An 18,957-nucleotide genomic window follows, 5' to 3' on the forward strand; every position below is an offset into this window, starting at 1 on the left:
TCCAAAGGCTTTTATTGGTAAATATGCTTTAGAAAAGGTGATGAATCCTATTGCTTCTGGTCAGTGGAATGAAGAGCTGTGTCCAGGCACCCATCAGTAATGCTGAAAAGGACCCTGTTTTGTCCACTTCTATTCGTGGACACAAGACTTGTAGTCAGTGAGTTCTTCAGGTTTAAACCACAGGCTGATCTCTTTTTCAGAACCTTTCACTGAATCACTGCTATGAATAATGTTCTTGCCAACCTGAAGGCAGAGATCTCCTTGAATGGTGCCTGGCTTAGAATCAGCTGGATTGGTCCACCCCAACATGACTCCGGCTGTCTTCACAACACTGAGCCCCTCCCCGATCGTGGCCACCACAGGCCCTGAGTTCATGTGCTTCACCAGCCCTGGGAAGCAAGGCGGGTCTTTTAGGTCCGTTTAGTGCTGCTTCGGTCGTTTGTCAGAGGAAGTTCATGGCCACCAGGTGGAACCCCTTCTGCTTGATGATCTTGCCCATCAGGCGAGGAGGTTGGCCATGGTACAGAAAGCTGCCAGGTGGCTGAGATATGCTGCACAAGAGACAGGAGAGGGCCACAGTAGTTTTTAGAAGTTTCTGCTCTTTGTACAGATTTGTGGCTTATTTTTAAAAAATGCTTACTACCGTGATATAAGTATTCCTTTCTCTTTGACCACAAGGAATATAAAGATGTTAAATTTAAGTGAAAATGTTGAGGGCTTCTGAAATTTTTACTTTTAATTCTATTTTCTTTAAAAAATATTTTATTTATTTATTATTTTTATTTTATGTGTATGAGTGTATTGCCTGCATGTATGTGAGTGCACCCGTGATGTGCATTACTGCAGAGATCAGAAGAGGGCTTGGGATTCCTCTGGCAAGAGCAGTCAGTGCTCTTAACCGCTGAGCCATCTCTCCAGCCCCTATTTATTTTTATTTTTAATATTTTATTTATTATTTTTACTTTATGTGTATGAGTGGTATACATGCGTGTGTGTAAGTGCACTTGTGCAATGCCTACAGAGGTGCAGGTCAGAAGAGATGGGAATTCCCCTGGAACTGGAGTTACAGACGGGTGTTAGCTGTCATGTGGTGTGCTGGGAATTGAACCTGGGTCCTCTGTAAGAGAAGCCAGTGATCTTAACTGCAGAGCACTCTCTCCTTTTTTATTTTTATGTGTATGAGTATTTTTCCCATCTGTATGTAAGTGCACCCATGAGTACAATCCTGTGGAGGCAAGAAGAGGGCACGAGGGCAGCATAGCCTCTGGAAGTGGAGTTACAGACAGTTAGCTGCGATGTGGATGCTGGGAATCAAACCTGGGTCCTCAGAAACTGCAGCCACTGCTCTTAATTGCTGAGCCATCTCTGCCACCCCCTGAAATTTTTAAAAGAAAATTTATCCATATAATCATGATAATTCCAACTGTAAGAGGACAAGTTTGGCATATACCTGGAGTGAGATGAAGACACCTCAACAAAAACCCCTTGCAAAACAGACAAACCATAAAACAAATGCACATTTAGGTTAGAATGGCAGACATACTTTTGCTTATCAGAAGAGTCCTGCTGTACACTCAGCCATCTGGAGGATGCTTGGACTAGCATATCCATTTTGGGAAAATTCAAGAGAGTTTAGCCAGGGTGCTGAAGGAGTTGGGACAAATTTTTTAGTTTTATTTTATGATATGATATTTTATTTTAATTTTATTTTTCAGTGCTGGAAATCCAATTTAGGGCCTCAAACATGGTAAGTGAGCACTCAGACCCTGAGTTATGCCCTTGGCCCTAGAACATGGTATTTCATGAAGAGGTAATACAATTTGATAAATTTGATTTGGAAGAGGAGGTGGATGAGGAGTATGGTAGTTCTCTTTGTACGCAGAAAGATAGATCTTAAGCATTGTTCACAATGGAAAGCTCTGGGCTGCTGGATAGAGTTAAAGGAAAGTAGATTCAGGTTCAGAGTCAGGAAAATGGCAGCCTGGAGTTGGATGCATGGTGCGGTTATGAACTCCTTGGTGGAACTTCTTGATGAATTGGCTCTTTGTAGTCCAAAGACTTGCTATGTGCTGGATCAAGGTCTTGGGCAGAGTGATTGGAAACACAACTGTGGACAGTAACTGAAGGGCCTTGATTGCAACCTCATGGCCGTGTGACCTGGTTTTGACATTAAGTTGTGTTTTATTTTGAGCAACTTAAAATTGGTTAATACAAACATTATAGTTTTAATAGTAATGATAATGTTTGTTAATTTAATATAAGAAATATACTTATATTCAATATAATGAAAATGTAAACTTAGAAAGGACATTTTTATGTATTAAACTCTAAGAGAGCAAGAGGAAATGCACGTAGTTGTCCCTATCTTTGGGTTTGCTTTCTACAGTTACCCCAGACTTTGGTCTGAATGTAATAAATGGAAAATTGCAGAAATAAAAAATTCCTAAGTTTCATATAACATTCATAGGCATAATGTTATCATGATTCTATTTTATTATCAGCTGTGGTTATTCTCTTGCTGTGCTTAATATCATAGGTGTCTGTGCACATTATATAGAGGGTTTGGTACTATCCGCAGTTTCAGGAGTCTCTTGGAGATCTTGCAACATGATTCTGGAGGATGAGTGGATTATTGTCCTCTGATTATGACAAGTTTTTCTGTTACTTTAGCCTGCAGTCTCCATTGCTTTTGCATTTTGAAAAGTGACTTCAAGGAAGTGTCTATATCTTCCTGTGATGATTAAACTTGGTTGCCAACTTTATTGGATCTAGAATCAACCAAGAGTCATGCCCCTGGGCAGGTCTGTAAGAGTATTTCCTGGAAAGTTTAACTGAAGGGGAATACTCTTCCTCAGAGTGGGTGGCACCTTCCAGAGGTGCCTGCCCACCTTCACTACCTGCTGGTGAATGCACCTGCTTTATTTCTTCTTCTGCTGCTGCTGTTCCTGCTGCTGCTGTTTCTGCCATCCATTACTGACATCAGAACCCAGTTTCTTCCATCTTCCACCATGTACTGAAGATCTATGACTCCAGGAATCTTCTAGGTCTTCAGTGACAGATTGGGACTGCTGAAGCATCCAGCCTGTGGACTGAGCAGCTACTGAATTCTCAGCCTCTCCAGCATGCAGATAGCCCTTGTTGGACTACCCAGCATGAATCATTATAGAAAATCTTTGTAATATGTGGGAATGACTTTTACTATATGGACATGCTCTGGACAGATGACTTTTACTTAACCTTGCAACCAAAAAATTAATCAAATGCTAGGTTGTTTTTAATGTAAAGAAGCCTATGAGGCCTTGAGCTCCTCTTGTATCCTAAAGCATATAGCTTTAATTACTCATTACCCTTCCTTGCCCTTGACCCAGAATAATGTATGTGTGTGTGCCCACATACGTGTGTGTGCACATGCATGTATGTTTTGCATATCAAGAAAGCACTGCAAACAGCATGACATGAATATTCTTTGGAAACAGTGAAGATTGGAGGATTATCCCATTTGTGTTGCAAACAATTGATGGGATTAAGTTGATAATGTCTATTTGTGGTTGTGTGTGTCAGGTCAGAAGTGGTTAGAAGAGACATAATTTGATAAGACAGTTCCTCTTTTCCTTCTCCATTTCATGTTGGAGATATTGTTTCAATAAACAAAGAGCAAGCCCTTGTTCATGAATGCAGTTCCAAGAGTATTCTGAAAGAATGGGTACTCAGAGTAGTTCATGTCCCCTTTCTCTAAAATAGATGCTGAGTCAGGCTGTCTGACAATATGGCATTGCATTGTAAATGCCATAGTAATATATATTCACTCTATTGGTTCTGTTCCCCTAATATATCTTTTTCAATAACCTCCCTTTCAAAAGTCTTTTATTTACCTTACTATGTTGGGGGAGGATGTGGTGGTAGAGGTCAAACTCAGGTCACCAGGTATGTGTAGCAAGCATGTTTACCTGCTGAACCATCTTGTTGGCCCTACAAAGAAACAATATTAAAATCAATAAGAGAAAATCACCAACTCACCCACAAAGATAAAGATATCAGAGTAACATCAGATCTCTTGTCAACAACTGCAAAAATCAGGAAAACATGGAATGATACACTTCAACAGGGAAAATAAATAACTGCCAACCAAGATTCCATATGTCCAGTAAAGTTATCTTAAAATTGATGGAGAAATAAGAACATTTCAAGACAAACACAAACTAAGTCGGTTCATGATCACCAACCCAGTACTGTAAAAGGTACTTAAAGGAATAATATACACAGAGGAAGAAAGTCTTAATCATGAGAGTATGGGAAAGAATAAATATCATGGTAAGGATGACTGAACAAAGGAGCTAGGAAGGAATCCATTGTGTTCAGAACAGTGAATCAACAAACCCTTAGAAAGTAAAGAACAATCTGACCAACAAACAAAATTATAGGAATTAGTAAACATCTCTCAGTAGTAACTTTAAATTACCTCAGCTCACCAATAAAGAGATGTACACTGGATGACTGGATTAAAAGTCTGGATCCTGGGACTGGAGAGATGGCTCAGCAGTTAAGAGCACTGACTGCTCTTGCAGAGGACCTGGGTTCGATTCCCAGCACCCACATGGAGGCTACGAACTATCCTTAACTCTGATTCCAGGGGAATCTGAAGCCCTCTTCTGACCTCTGTGGCATTGCACAACACAGGTGCACTCACATGCATGCAGGCAATACACTCATACACAAAAAATAAAAACAATAAATAAAATATTAAAAAATAAAATAAAAATCTGGATCCAACTTTGTTATCCAAGAGTCTCATCTTACTGGGAAAGACACACAGCTTACTGAGAATCAAAGAATGGAAAACAATCTATCAAGTAAATGGAAACCAAAAACATTCTGGCCTTGCTACATCTGCTATAGTAGACTTCAAACCAAAATTAGTCAGAAGAGATAAAGAAGGACACTACATGTTAATAAAAGGAACACCTCAAAAAATAAAATAATTCACTAAGAAGATATGTATTACTTTTCTGCTGCTGCGATGAAGCATCATGACCAAGGAAACTTATAGAAGAGTTTATTTGGCTTACAGTTCTGTCATGGCAGGGGAGGGATGGCAGGTGACAATCAGAGATGAAAGATGAGCATTCATACCTTTAAGCAGGGACAGGAAGTAGAGAAGGAGATACTGAAGCCCTTCCCCAGTGATGTGCAGTGATGTGCTTCCTCCAGCAAGGGCATACCTCCTAAACTTCTACAAGCAGAACCATCAGGAGGGGTTCAATATTCCTTATTCAAATCTCCACAAGATATAACATTTATAAATATATATGCACAAACCCTAATATATAGTGCAAAAAACCTAAAATGGTGTGCTCGATTCATGCACACATATGAAAAGGCAAATGTAAAAAAAGACTTACAAGTAAATAGTCTGCCCTCAACCCCAGTTTCCCCTGTTCCCTCTTCAGAGGTCATTGTGGTCATGGGGTTCCCATGCTTCCTTCCAGAGCTGCTTGAGGCATGCTCTGTGCTGTGTGTATATCACCTTCTCCTTCTCTTTGGTGTGTGGGAATTCATTGTGAGGGTACTGACCTCCCATGCAGTGTCTGGTTTGTGCAAGGACATTTTCCACAGCCACTTCCACTTAGTGGCGCACCAGCAAGACACACCCAAATGGTAAGCCATTTGCCTGCGGAGTTTTGAAGCATAGAACTGAGAAGACAGCTTTATAGACTCCACCCCTGGCTATCTGGTAATGATTTTACTAGCTATCTGTTGATGGAATGGTGGGCTGTTTCTATAGAAACATATCACCATACACCAGTAACAGTAACAGTCTACATGTATGTTCATGTATTAAGTTTCTGGAGCTGCAGTTGTGGGGGGGGAAGAGCACGTGCAACTGCATACATAGCATTCACAGTGGCAAATTAGTGGCAGAGCCTGTGGTGACAAAGAGCTGCCTATTTTGGATTTATTCAAGTGGAAGGGACTCTTCAAGGAGTGTTGGAGAGGCTGCATAGTACAGCCAGGCTTTGCAGTATGGGCTCCATTCACTTGGTTGCATCGGCCTCAGCAAATGAGTTAACCTTTTAGTGCTCAGAGTTGTTATATTTTTTTAGTGGGAACCAGAAATAGTAATAGTATTCCCTCTTGGGGTTCTTTATCCCTTATAAACAGCTTATTTCCTCTAAGCCCCACTCACTGCTTACTGAAGAATGAGAGGACCTGGGGAAACACTTGTTGACTGTGTTTAGTGGTGTTTTCTGAGTCCCATTGCACAAAGCAGGAGTCCCAGGGTTGGACTGTAGCTTGGTAGTAGAGTGCTACCTATCATGTATGAGGCCCTGGGTTCAGTTTTGCAGCATTGAAGAATAAACAAGTGAAAAATCAGAGAGGCTGCAACTCTTATGTCTTCTTGATGAGTTTTCAATGTATAAAATGGTCTTTTAAAATACTTTACTATTTTTATTTTACGTGTATGAATGTATTGCCTGTATGTATGTAAGTAAATCTGTGTCATGTAATACCCATGGAGCTGAGAAGAGAGCATCAGATTTCCTGGAACTGGAGTTACTCTGCTTTATCTTTTCTCCAGGTGGGAGTTCTTCATTGCCTTGTACAAAGGCTTCGTAGTGCAGATAGCTGTGTGTGTGTGTGTGTGTGTGTGTGTGTGTGTAAATGTGTGGCTGGGGCACAAGGCAGTTATAGTTGACTGCTTCATTCTTTGGATAGTCCATAGTCAAGGTACGGTTGCAGAGAGAGACCTTGCCAGTGTCCTGCCCCTTGCAGGCAAATATTGGGAAGGAGGAACAGGTGAGCTCCTTAAAGACTGATTGGCCTGCCTCTAGATCTCATTTTCCATGTTCTGAAAGAGTTTTGGCAGCAACAGCAGCTCCCAAAAACTATGTGAGTGTTGACTGTGCATAAAACTGTTAATTGGTCTTTTGGCACTTGGAGAAAATTTTCTTTTCCTAAAGATAATGACAATTTTCAATGTTATAAAGGGAACAAAGGCATTATTTGCAAATTAGCACACCAGTAGTGAGCCTTTATAAATATAATTTAAATAACAGAAGCTGTCTGGCCAGTTACCTTGTCCACATGGTGAAGTGGGAGTGTTAGCATTCTTTCCTTGAAGTGTGCCTGGCTACATACATGACTTACTCAGGATCCCAGACTCTATTTTTTGCTGTTTTTGCAAACAGCGCGGGTGTTTGAAGAAGTCAGACTTTCTGGAAGACATGCACGTGTTCTAGATAGCCTGTGGCCATTCTCTAAAGTTGGAGCAGTTTCCTGATGCTGCCTTCAGCCAAAGGGGCCCATTTCAGTAGCTCTGAGTCATTCCCTGTCTGGCAGAAGACAGATGCACTTTCCGGGGGCTTTGCTTCTCATGCCTTCATTTCCTTTTTGCTTTAAGGACCAGGAGGGTGGGAGCTCTGACCTCTGTGTTTCTGCCATCCTACTGTGAGGAGATGAGCTGTGATTACATTTCTTATCCCATGAATTACACACATATCCCTGGGTTACTCCTAAGAAATGTTATACAGCAATCAGGAATCTCATTTCTTTATATTCCCAACATTGCCCAGTGTCCTACTAGGGCCATTTCTGTAGTTGTCTTCTGGTTTCATTAGTCTGTTCATGAATGTATTTTTCCATTTCCATCGGAACATATTTCTTTCTTTTTAAAAAAATATTTATTTTATTTTTTATTTTATGTATATGAGTGTATTGCCTGCATGTGTGAAAGTGCACCTGTGTTGTGCAGTGACCACTGAGGTCAGAAGAAGGTATTAGATTCTCCTGGAACTGGATTATAGACAGTTGTTAGCTACCATGTGAGTGCTAGGAATTGAATCCAGGTCCTCTGCAAGAGCAGCCAGTGCCGTTAACTGCTGAGCCATCTCTCCAGCCCCTGGAACATAATTCTAAAGTGCAATTTTAGAAGTGCTCAGTTTCTTTTGGTGTGTATGTTGTGTACACGTGTGTGCATGTTTATGGGTATGCACTTTTGCATAGATGTGGAGGCCAGTGGAAGATGTTGGGTATCTTGCTCTATCATGCTCTACTTTATTCCCTTGGGCCTGAGTCAGTGAACCTGAAGCTCTGATTTGGCTATAGGCTGTCTGGCCAGTGAGCTACTGGAATCTGCCTTTCTACACCCCACCACAACTGGACTATAGGCACACGTGGCCATACTAGACACTTTGTGTGTGTGTGTGTGTGTGTGTGTGTGTGAGAGAGAGAGAGAGAGAGAGAGAGAGAGAGAGAGAGAGAAACAGACAGAGACAGACAAGGAGAGACAGGGCCAGTGAGCTACTGGGATCTACCTTTCTTCACCTTACCGCAATAGGCATACATGGCCATACATGTGTGTGTGTGTGTGTGTGTGTGTTTGTGTGTGTGTGAGAGAGAGAGACAGAGAGATACAGAGAGACAGAGACAGAGAAACAGAGACAGAGAGAGATAGGGTCTCACTATATAGACCAGGTTGTGGTTGAACTCACAGAGATCCATCTGCCTTCGCTCCTGAGTGCTGGAATTAAAGGTGTGTCACCACACCAGGCCATGTTGGGCTTTTTTATGTGGAGCTAAGGATTTAAATTTGGGTACTCATGCTTACAGAGCAAGTGCTCTTACCCACTGAGCAATCTCCAGCCCCAGAAGTGTGATCAATTTTAAAAGAACAAACTGGATGTCAGCAGCTTCAGTTTTTACCGTCTACTGGTTGATTGTTTGGTAAGCATCAGAATGGCCATTAATCTAGGGCAGGACCAAATTTTACACCGAAAAAAATGTAAACTTAATGATTTTCCTAGAAGTCTTAAGAATTTCACAAAATGAGGATTTCTCAACAGATGAGGTTCTTTATCATTCAGCTGAGTGTCCATGCTGATATTAACAATAAAGGGTCCTTTTATATTAATAAAAATAATAGTGACATGACAGCTTGTTTCCCTGGGGCTGCTGACCACTGCCATACTCTGTCTGAGACTCAGGGCATTCCCAGGATGCAGAATTTTCCTCTTTTTTTTTTTTGTCTTTTTTTGAGACAGGGTCTCCCTGTAGCCCCAGCTGGCCTGAAACTTGCTGTGTAGACCAGGCAAAGATCCTCCTGCTTTTGCCTCCGAGTGCTGGGATTAAAGGTGTCACCACCCCCGCCTAGGATTTTCTATTTTAAAATGAGAATAGTCCTTGGCAAGCTGGGGTGAGTTGGTCATCGCTCCAGTTCCCCATCATTGCAAGGGACGTCTCGTGACTGAGGTACGTGTCCTCTTCCCGGCTTCTGTTGGTCAGCCCTTTCTGATGTGCCTCCTTCCTGTAAGGCCAGCCTCCCCTACCCTTACCTACTTCCATTTCCTATTTTTACAGGGTCAAGCTTCATTCTGTGGGGGCTTCTGTTCTAGGGGAAGAGAACTGAACCAAAAAACAGAACTCTAGACCCTGTCCTATGGTTTATACTCTGTGGGAGTAACTTACTGACCTCCGTGTTTCCTCTTTCCTCAGCTGTCAGATGGAGTGATGGTTTCTATTCCATCCCTTTGAGATGATAATGAGCTGATGTGTCACACTTGGATATGGTTTGACCCCAATGGATCCTGTGCTGGAAGCTTAGCAATATGAAAGTGTTGAGGTGTTAGAACTTTTAAGAGGTGGGGCTTAGTGAGGAGCTGCCTCAGAAGGGATTAATTCAGTTCTCATGGGCTGCCAATTAATTCCCAAGAGAAAGCTTTTATAACAACCCAAGTCACTCTGGCTTCCGGCCTTCTGCCATTTTCCTTACTGCTTCTCTACCATGCAGTGCTATACCCAGATGGCAGGGTTGGAGGGACCTCATCAGAAGCCAGACAGGTGGGCTTGCCTGATCTTGAACTTGTTATTGTAGACCAGGCTGGGCTTGGACTTGCAGCAGTCTTCCTGCCTCTGCCTCCTAAGTGCTGGGATTATAGGCATGCACTATGGTGCTCAGATTTTTTGTTTGTTTGAGATAGGCTTTACCCTGTAGCCCAGATTGGCATGAAACTCACTTATGTAGTCATGAGCTCTGGACAGTCCTCCTATCTCAGCCTCTGAAATGCTGAGATTACAGGTAAGACACCTTGTCTGGCTTCTGTCATTTTTTAATACAGATATAGTCCACAAATATAGACCCCCCCTCCCCCAGACACAGAGAATTTGGGTCCTCTGCTTGGAAATTTCCTTTGTGCTATGCTGGCCTCTGCTGTGCTGGGCTGTGTCTTGGACTTTCAGATTCAGATCCTGGCTGTGCTGATCCCCACTGCTACCATCCTTGTATTAGCTGCTGAGCCGTCTTGCTCAATGATGGCTTCTGGAAGAGGAAGCATGCAACCCCTCTTTCAGTTCTCATATTTCTATGGTAACAAACATGCTTTGATTCCTCTCTCCTTCCTCTATCTTTCAGTAGATCTGACGGCCAATTACTTAGTCAACATTATTTCCCTTACATCCCAACTGTTGCAGTGGTCCTTTGCTTTAGTTAGGCTTCAAGGTCCTGCACAGTGGGGCTGTTGCAGCCTTTCTTGCTGGCCCTAGTTCTTCTGGCTGAGAGCCTCAACAGCAGGTGAACGTGACGAAAAGCTTTGTCCTTTACTGGTAGCAAGGCTGTTTCTCACACATCAGTGTCTGTTTCTTCCTTCTCAATGCCAGCCTCATTTAGTCAATTGCAAGGCCCCCATCCATTCTGAAGTGTTTTCTGATCCAGATAAGGAGAGAAGTCTCTGCTCAACTGGCATCTTACATGCTTTGTCTCCCAACTACATAACGAGTTTCCAGAAGGCAAAGCGTGTCTTATTCTTCTTCCTATACTGAACATTTCTTGCTGTTTTTTTCACTCCCTAGCCGAAGTAGGCTCAAAGACAGTCAAGCAATGATTGCTTTATTTATTCAATAAACAGTTAAACAGGATCTTTAAAAATCCTGCTCATATCAATTTTGTGAAGCCATTTTAAATTTTTCTTCCAGTGATGAGAATTGAACGTATAACCTTGTGCATAGCAGGCAAATGCTCTACTGCTGATACATCTCCATCCCTGAAGTAATAGATACTTTTACACTTCATCTTAGCCAAAAGGCCAAGAAGCAATCTATATTTTTAAGTTAAGTCTCTTCATATTACTTTTCTCACAAATAAGACCTGGCTTTTGTTATTCTAGAAATTTCTCTAGTTTCTTTAAAAAAAATTTTTAATAGTATTTAATCAATTGAGATAACAGACTTTGGGAAACAAAAGATTTTATCAGAGAAGTTTTGAATTTTAGTCTTAAGTTGTTTATAAACTGAATGTGTACTATCATTATTGATGCTAATAATGATAATTGTCATTTATTTGTTTTTTAAAGATTTTTTTTTTTTTTGGTCTTTTTGAGACAGGGTCTCTCTGTAGCCTGAGCTGTCCTGGAACTCACTATGTAGACCAGGCTGGCTTTGAACTCACAGAGATCTGCCTGCCTCTACCTCCCAAGTGCTGGGACTACAGGTGTGCGCCACCATGCCAAGCTAGATCTATTTATTTTTAGCTGGGTGTGGTGGCACATGCCTTTAATCCCAGCACTTGAGAGGCAGAGGCAGGCAGATCTTTGTGAATTCAAGGCCAACCTGCTCTACATAGTGAGTTCCAGGCCAGTTGGGGCTACAGGGAGACCCTTTCTCAAAAAGCCAACAACAACAGAAAAGATTTATTTATTTATATTTTATGTGTATGAGTATTTTACCTGTATGTATATGTACTGCATATATACCTGATGTCTGTGGAGGCCAGAAGAGGGCATTGGATCTCCTGGAATTGGAGTTGCGGATGGTTGTGAGCTGCTATGTGGGTGCTGGCAACTGAACCCAGGTTCTTTGCAAGAGTAGCCAGTGCTTTTAACTGCTAAGCCATCTCTTCAGCCCCATAGTGAGTTTTAATGAGCAGAAGTTTTAACTTTGATGAAATGTAAATTATCACTCATTTTTTTCTAATTCATGATTTCTTAGTCATTTCTTTCTTTAAAAAAGATTTACTTGTTATTTTGTGTGTGTGAGTGCCTGTATGTATACAAGTGCACCATATGCATGTAGTTCTTGTGGAAGCCAAAGAGGGTGAGATGTCAGATCCTCTGGAATTGGAGTTACAGGTGGTTGTGAGTTACCATGTAGGTGCTGGGGACCAAACCCTGGGCCTCTGTAAGAGCAGCCAGTACTCTTTACCCCTGGGCCATCTCTCCAGCCCCATTTTTTTAGTTTCTCAAATGTTTAGAGAATGTGGAAGTTTCAGCTTTGAGGAGTAAACCTCATAAAACTGCAGAACCAGACTGTCTGATTTCCAGGTATTAAATCACTTGCCTATAGGTCATTCTTTCATTCTTTCATCCAACACACTTATCAAACACTGCTGTTTTAGTTACTGTATTTACAACAGCATTTAACTCATAGGTTATATTCTCAAATTGTTCAATGTCTAGTTAGAAAAACATACAAAAGCTGTGATCAAGATGCTGGATATCTCAAGAGGGAATGTTATGGTTGTCTGAAGGAAGACAGCCAAATCAAATAGCTATTGTTATTTGAATTGGACAGGCCAAGAAAGGATGAAATGGGGATAAACATTCCTAGTGCAGAGAACTTTAGACGGGAGGATCATAGCTGGGGATGACATATGGGCTTCAGAGACCTTCTCGTCTTGGAATTATTGAATGAAAGTCTGGGATGTGGGATGAGTGGAGAGGGGTGGTGGTGGGAGGGTTATCAATGGAGGCAGGAATGGCAAAAGAGGTTGGCAGGGTTCAGCTTATGAGGATATTAGCATTTTAAACTAAGGAGTTCAATTTTACTCCAAAAATCCACAGGGGTGAGGCAGGAGCTAGCTCTCTGTGGGTAGTAAGGGAAAAGGATCAGTTGGTCAGAACTGCAAGCTGCTCACATATGTAGCAGTGAAAATGGACAGTGGGGTTGAAAGGAAGGTTAGGGTTAAAGTAATCAAATCAAGAGCCCTAGGGATGAGAAACAAAGAGCTTGTATCTAGGTATGAGATGACCAAACTGACAGGTAAGAAGGACGGGGCTCTGAGCCAGTGTTGGCAAACCTGCCAGCCCCTGAAGCCTTTGAGGAACTTGTCTCTTCATATATTCTTGATTCTGATGCAGCTAATTGTAACAGACTAAGTAGAGATAGCTTTGAAGAAAACCTCCATGTATTTCAGGAAAGAGACCCCCAGCCCATCCTGTAGATAAGGTGTTAGTGACGAGCAAATTCATATGCTTCTTGGTAGCTCTGAGAACAAAGAGAGTTTAGTATAATTAACAGCATTTGAGACACCTTTAAGGCCAGAGGTAGCAATATCACTCAGTGACTGATGGCTGACACACAGTCAAGGTCCACAACTAACAAAGCCATAGTCAGAGATGGACAAAAGGAAAGGGGGCTTCAACGACCTCTAACTAGGTGGGGTGTGCAAATATAACATGATCATCTATCTGCTTAGTTGGTCCAGAAGACATGCATAATGTCTGGACGCTCTGTTGACTCAGCTCATGACTAGAGAACTAACCAGTCTTGTAGCAATGATGTCAGCCTTTGTCAAGTTCCTGCCATAGCCCTATTTAAATTCCATAGACAAGAAAGTTTAATAGCTTTCTCTTTGATTTCTCACTTTCCCTTTTCCTTAATATTGCTAATTGAAGCTTGCTTCTCCTTTGCTTACTTTCATAGGTGTCCATGTCTTTCATCATCATTGATGTGAGACAATGAACTCAGGAGCTATCATCCCAGATCAATCTTTGGTGACTATGAGGGTCTGGCATCCGAGGTCCTTGGGTCAAGCATAACTGGGTGGACAAAGATCCCATTGCACTCAAATCAGGAGTAAATCATTAAATAATTGTAAAAAATGTCAATTTGGTTAGCATTTTAGAAGCCTACTGGGAAGGCAGAGTGGATTATGATATTTCAGGTGGGAAATGATGAAGACTGAACTAAAGTTAGAAATAAGAAGTATAGCTGAGAGAGATGATTCCCTACATTGTAGAATCTACTGGGGCGAAAGAATAGGGAAAGTTATGAATGACTTCCAGTTTTTTTGGTTTGGGTGACTAGGTGAATAGACTTTCGGTTGTTTACCAGGAGAGAAAGTAAGAAGTATATTTTGTGCAGTAGACACTTTCTGTTTTGATATATTAAACTATATTGGAAGTTTGGAGAAGATACAGATTTGATAACTTTCAGAGAGATGTCAATGGTTTTTGAAGTCTTGAGTTGGATTAAGTCACCAAGACTGTATTGGGTATAAATGCTAGAAGACCAGGATAGCGCTGTAGGGATTGGACATTTTAGGAATGAAAGGAAGATATAAAACATTTAAAGGATGTTTAAGGTCAGAATGACCAGCTGTCCTGGATCATTCTGGAGCAAGAGATTTCCCACATGACATTCTCCATGCTAAAGGTGGGTCACTTTCAGACAAGAATAACTGGTCACTCTACAAAATTATGGCTGGGAGCTGGGACTGGAGACATGGCTCAGCAGTTAAGAGCGCTGGCTGCTCTTGCAGAGGACCCAGGTTTGATTCCCAGAACCCATATGGCAGCTAACAATCATCTGTAACAACAGTTCCAGGGGACTATGATGCCCTCTTCTGACCTCAGTGGTCATTACACAACATGGGTACACATACATACGTGCAAGCAATACACTCATACACATAAAATAAAATAAAGATAATAATAAAAGATATTAAAAAAGAATGACTGGGAGAGATAGAAAAAAACCCCAGGAAAATATGATACAAGAGGCTCAAAAGTAAAATTAGTGGCTAATGGGGACAAAAATTACAGAGACCATGTCAAATTGGCAAGGAAAAAAATCATGAAACTTTGGAGGATAGTGCATCTTAGGGGCATTCTATGATGGAAGTCAGGATATAATGAGGTCAAGAGTTCATGAGAAGTGTAGACAGATAAGTATAGGATTTGGGGGGGAAATCATATGACATATTATTTTGCTTATTTTCCAATCTTGATTAGTCTGTGCCCATCTATGTTAAAATGTATGCAGGAAGAGAACCTGGTCCCAGTTCCCCAGGCTAAAGAAGGTATTTTTTTCCTGCTGTTTCTATGCCCAAGTTATTTGTGCTATGCTTTAGTTAGGTGTTGTGAGCCACTTCAACTATTTGGACCAAGGCTGTAAGCTCCTTGTCTCTTTAACCCATTGGATCTGTTTTAGGAGGTGGCTTATTTTGAAGCCTTCTTATTCCACTTTTAGCACAAATCTCTGATGGTTATGTGTTCTCTGTATGTTATTTGGATGACTGGAAAATGAATAATTGAAGTAATGAGGTATCAGAATTCTTGAGATTAGAAAAAGACATTTATAACAATAGTTGACAATAAGGTATGAAACACTTAAAAATTTAGGAGGGTAGATCTCACATGAAAAATTATCTGCTACCCCCCCTTCCCCAAGCTTAAATCTCTTGGAAAATGGAAAAATTAGAGGTGAGCATGAAGTGAGTTGAGAGAGGAGACAAAGGAACTATGGCTAGAGCTGTTCAGTGAGTGAGCCACCAGAAGCCAGGGGTCTTCATTAAGATGATCAATCACAGCATAAAAACATCACCTGTAACAGCATATATCCAAATGTCATCAGTCGGAAGAAGGCTGAGTAACGTGAGTATGTTCATACAATGGAATGAAGGAAGTGAAAACGAATGCACTGTAAAGTTACAAAATGATGGAGAGGGCGCCATCTTTCTTTGCAGTTGCTGTCTTGTTTAAACTTTACAAAAACTCTTGGGATTAAAAAAATTTTTTTTAAACTTATTATTTTTATTTTATGTGTGAGTGTAGTGCCTGCATGTATGTGAGTGCACCTGTGTTGTGCAATGCTGCGGAGGTCAGAAGAGGGCTTCGGATTGTCCTGGAACTGGAGTTAATGATGGTTTTGTAGCCGCCATGTGGGTGCTGGGAATTAAACCTGGGCCCTCTGCAAGAGCAGTCGCTCTTAACCACTGAGCCATCTCTCCAGCCCTTCTACTGGGATTTTGCTCTCTTCTCGTTCAGGCACTAGACATTTGCCTATCTCTTTCTTTTTTCTTTTTTTTTTTTGACTTTTATAAGTTGAAATTTTATTTCAAAATATTTAAACAAAATCCATTATTTGAATTGAAAGTAACAGAAAATGGCTTCTGTTTACAGGTCAGGAACTTGAAAATCTTTATCCTAGCCCTCACAATAAAAAGCTGTACAAATTGAAAACAAAACAAAACAAACCACTCTTCTTAATTCATAAAAGTAGTGACTCCATATGGAGAAATGCTTCTAAAAATGGTGCATAGACAAGCCAACACCTAGAGTCACAGCTTAGCACACCAACTTTAAAAAAAAAATAATTTATTGAGAATTTTGTACATGCACATAAGGTGTTTTGATTAAATCCATGCCCACTCCCTCCCCTCCAACTCCTTTTATATCTCCCCATCACTTTTTTTTCTGATAACTTCATGTATTCTTTCTTCTTCTTTTATTTATTTATTTTTAAAATATTTTATTTATTTTTATTTTATGAGTATGCGTGTATTTCCTGCATGTAGGTAAGTGCACCCTTGTCATGCGATGCTTGCAGAGAACAGAAGAGGCTGTCAGATCCTCTGGAACTGGAGTTATGGACAGTTGTTAGCTGCCATGTGGGTGCTGGGATTCGAACCCGGGTCTTCTGCAAGAACAGTATTCTTAATCACCAAGCCATCTCTCCAGTCCCAATTTATTTCTTTTTATGGGGCTTTTGGCTACTCTAACATTCTCCCCTCTGAAGAGGTAACCCTAAAATCTTTTAAGGATTAACCCACATGGCGGCTACGAACCATCTTTAACTCCATTTCCAGGGGAATCCAAAGCCCTCTTCTGACCTCCGCAGCATTGCACGACAAGGATGCACTCACAATACACTCATAAATACACACATAAAATAAAAATAAAATATTTTAAAATAAAACTCCCAAGCACTTTAGATGTTTTTGGCCTTTGGAACAGAGTATGTTGCTAAGAGGCCCAAGGACGTTGTGAGTTTTAGCCAAGAAACTGCCTACTTTTCTTTGCGGTCTTTTTACCCTAACTGCCTAGCGAATTCCTACCTCCTATTCTTATCACACCATCCTCTGAAGAGGTTACCCAAATTGCTAATAGGGAATCAGGACACGTCACTCTGGCTTCTTCCATGCTGAACAGGGACACATGGTGAGGTCAATGGAGTACCCCTTCAGTGGGTCTATCTAAAAGATTCCCAAATTGCCTGACTCTTATCTCTAGGGGAAAAGGAAGTCTGATTCATGAATGGGAGATGTGATGGAGAAGCAAAGGCAAGAGTAATTAACATTACAAGTTCTAGACAGGGAACTAGAAAAAAGTCAGAAGAGGGAAATTTTCAAATGGTCATATGAGAGTCCATTGGAATTTCTTGACAAGGGCTTCCAAAAGCACCCCTGTATTGGGTTCTTCCTTATTTTTCTTTTGTGTTCCAAGGTTGAACTCTAGAGTGCTGGATTCAGGATTTGCTTTCAGGTATTTTGATAGCTGTTGGAGTGGTTAGAATCAGTGTCAGCTCCCTCTCAAAGCCTTCTAGATGGGGGAGAAAACAAGTTTAGCCATCATTTTAGAACAATAGCTGGTTGTCTCCCTTAGCTACAGGTGGGCACTACAGTATTAGCGACCAAGATTTGAAGTCTTACATCTGAGCAGCACTTTCTGTTAGGAATAAAATCATCAAAGAGAAATAATTTTTTTTTTTTGGTCTTTTTGAGGCAGGGGCTCCCTATAGCCCCAGCTGTCCTGGAACTCACTATGTAGACCAGGCTGGCCTTGAACTCACAGAGATCCGCCTGCCTCTGCCTCCCGAGTGCTGGGATTAAAGGCGTGTGCCATCACACCCGGCCTAAATAACTTTTTATATAGACTTAACCCTAATGTCTGGGAAGTATAATCCCTTGAAATCTGAAAGAACTATACTGATAACTTTACTCTTTAGTTAATACTTTCCTTTTGGGTATTTAAGACCATACAGTTGGCCCAAATAAATCAATTTATTTGGATCTGTTCCTCAGGGGTCACATGGGCTTGGGAGGTGCTCCTGGCTCCTTTCTTTTACCAGTTCCATCTATGTGAAGATAAGTCAAAGGGCCTGCTCGACCATGTCTGGCTTCACTTGGAAGCATGAATGAGATGTTTTCTCTGAATTGACCCCCCTCTTTGTAGACTGGACACTGTTTCAAGTCCATCTTGTGGGGTCTCCATGTCCTCCCTGAACAAGAGGACAGGTGACTCAGCACAGTTACAGGACATTTTGAGAGATGTTCCATAGTCCCCTGGAGCTTAGTCGACCTTGGAAGGCAAAGGACAAAAACTGTCCTTTAAGTCCCTGTGACCACATTAGTATAGGCCTCAAAATATGGCTGTTAAACATTCAGTAAGGTTAGTTTCACCAGTCTGGCACATTTAATTATCATGTGCTATGTAGATAAGGCTTGGGTGAAAAACCAAATATTCTCAGGTAAACCTTGACTAGATATGTATATTTTGTTCCTTAAACTACTTGACTAAACTATGATCATAGAAAATTTAAGATTATGTATATTTTATTTTTATCTCATCCTTTATATATCAAAATAAACCTACACAGACCTTCATCACTTGCTTAGGCTTTCTCATTTTTTTCTATTTTGGAAAATATCTCCATTCCCATGTCCTTTCAACATATTTTACATTCTCATTTTCTTTTTTTTCTTTTAATAATTATGAGACATAATAGCATTAAGAAATTTTCCATCTGTTATGAGATTTCTTTTCCTGGGGATGCTAAGCGATGCTTATTCCCTTTTAAGGTTCTAGTGTCAAGCCAATGTTTGATTAAAGTTTTACTGGAGAACCAATGAATTTATTGAGCTTACTTACCGAGATAACTGAGGGGTTGCTGAGGTGTATGTATGACCTG

Source organism: Nannospalax galili, unplaced genomic scaffold, assembly GCF_000622305.1.
Source record: "Nannospalax galili isolate Female #2095 unplaced genomic scaffold, S.galili_v1.0 scaffold186, whole genome shotgun sequence".
NCBI classification, from domain to species: domain Eukaryota; kingdom Metazoa; phylum Chordata; class Mammalia; order Rodentia; family Spalacidae; genus Nannospalax; species Nannospalax galili.